At 44.7% G+C, this 2407-nt stretch overlaps 1 protein-coding gene across 3 annotated transcripts in view; it reads left to right on the top strand.

Annotated features, from left to right (window-relative positions):
* Positions 1–637: 637 nt before the first annotated feature.
* The window catches only part of slc16a6b (solute carrier family 16 member 6b), a 15895-nt gene continuing 14125 nt past the window's right edge, over positions 638–2407 (top strand). For all 3 annotated transcript variants that reach the window (XM_080009026.1, XM_080009027.1, XM_080009028.1), the window contains exon 1: positions 638–919. The gene's annotated coding sequence lies outside the window, so the exon portion shown is untranslated. The remainder of the gene's footprint in view (positions 920–2407) is intronic.

Here is a 2407-nt window from a genome sequence, read left to right on the forward strand (position 1 = left end):
AATGGTAAGAAGTATTCCATTTGTTAATGGTTAGCTACAGTATAACAACAATATTAAGAAGAATAAAGACATTTATTATATATAGCGCTTTTTTAAGTACTCAGATGTGTTATACATTAAAAATGTATGCCTTACTTAAAAAATGCACGCATTAAGTTGCATTAAATTTTATTATAGATTATATGGCTCACAAGGAAATACATTGAGAAATATTTGGCTTTTATGGCTCTCCCAGCCAAAAAGGTTGCCGACCCCTGGTCCAGGGGATGCTTGTAAATTCCCCCGGTGTGGGACTAATAAAGGTTTAACTTAACTTAATTGATCTGATCTTATACAGTGGTACCTCGACTTACGACCGCATCTACTTACGACTAATCCAAGCTACGAGCAGCGGTAGTCGCGAAGATTTGTATCGACTTGCGGCCGACTGCTCCAAGACACGACCGTGGAAATTTGCAGTTGGCGCGCCGGCGGCCGGTCAGCAGTGTGTGTACTTTGTTTATGTCCACGGGAGGGTGGCGGGGGAAAGAACGGCAACGACTCCCATCGAAACTAAGTAGGAAACGTAACCCCCCCCCCCCCGGTCTCCTGCTGCGCGCACGCGCTCGACGCTTGAGTAGTGTCAGTGCGTGGGGAGAGCGCGAGCGGCTGTCCCTCGTGGCTGCCCGGCGCCGCTCGCGCCGGAGAGACCGCGCGCCCGCCTGTGAATACCGGCTCGAGCCGGTAGAGCGTGGAGCGCAGCCGAGACACGACGAAGACGTTGGACCGTGGCGCCGTTTAACCAACGGCTCCCTAACGTTTAACGAGACGGACGAGGCGTAACGGCTCGACTGACTGACAATGAGCCCAAATTGAGCGGCGGAACCGGCAAATAACCCCCTCCGGGCAACGAGCGGATCCCCGACCCAAGTCCCACCGGGTAAGGAAAGACGCGGTCGACGCTGCTCTACCCCCCCCACCGTAGAATGCCGGATGTGCCATTTTTACTTCCCCGTCATTGATGAGAGTGAAAGAGACGGGGCCGCTTACAACTATACATACATGCGTGTCATGTTTATTCATACATTTTTAAATATATATTTATAGTAATTGTAGGCGAATAATTCAATAGGATGCGGTTTCCCAGAGCGCAGCCGGTGAGAGAGGAGCACAGAGAAGCGCTGCGTGACTTCATCTCTCCTCCGCACCGCACTGCGGATAAACGTGGAAGGCCTTAAGCGCAAAGAGTGGGTCGGAAATAGCGTATTAATACGTCAAAAAACGACGCGTTAACGTATCTCATTTGAAGCGTTACCACGTTCCGGGTTTCGGGCGTGTGACGTCATCGATGACGTTTCCACGTAAAAAAAAACAAAAAACAACAAAAAACCCGACACATTAATAACTGACGCGTTCACGTGTCACGTCAAATCCGTGTTGTTCCGTTCTTGTCTAATAGATAGAAAATAAGTCTGAAGAACAGTGATTATTTCCCTCATTTCCTCTATCCAATTCTTCCTGACAATTATTTTTCATTTCTGTTCATTGTGATTCTGGTTATACTTTTAACCTCAGCCTTGCTATATTCTACTACAATGTTTATTTCTGTTCCTTAATTCTATTAATAATTCTTCTCATTTTATTCTTCCTTGAACTATTGAAGGGTTCACTACATTACAGTATCTTTAGGATCAATGCACTCCGAAACCAATATCATTTGCCTTTTTTTTTTTTAAAAGACTCAAAGCATATGATTTGAATATTTTTTTTAATAAATGTCAAATCAAGTTTATTTATAAAGCCCTTAATCACACTACAGTCTCAAAGGGCTTAAAAAAAACAACACATATCACATGTAAATCAACGGCCTGCCCCAGTCTGAACCCCTGCAAGTAAAAAACCCTTTAGGGGGACCTTGAGAAGGGTGGATACGAGTGGGCAACATTGACAAAATTATATGCATTACTAAAATAGTATCGTATTTCACTAACCAGTGTTAATGCTAGATGGTATGAGAGTGTAATTGCTGGTGCAGAGCGCAGCAGGTTCATGCCTCCATGGAAGTGGTCCACATCAGGCTGACTCCAGGTTTGTCATAGCAGTATCCTCCTCATCTGGAAAGGATCACGACCATTCTCCCCCTGGCTGGAGAGATAAACAGAACACAGGGGCTTAATATCAATGGCACAAGAAATCACTGGATGTTTAGTCATTCTCAAAACTTAGCTGTCAGGTCTTTAAAACACACTGGAAATGCTGTCCATGTCCTGGTCCATGCATTCAGCCAAAATGATTTGAGGCAGCCTGCAGGTTGGTGAATCAAACTGTCATCTTCTGGGGTCTCTTTCTGCAAGAGATTACCAAAATGGGGATGAAAAATTAAGACCCTAAGGCTGTTTTTGTTTAATGTATCAATCAAACAAATAAA

This window comes from Zeus faber (assembly GCF_960531495.2).
Source record: "Zeus faber genome assembly, chromosome: 11".
In the NCBI taxonomy this organism is placed as follows: Eukaryota; Metazoa; Chordata; class Actinopteri; order Zeiformes; family Zeidae; genus Zeus; species Zeus faber.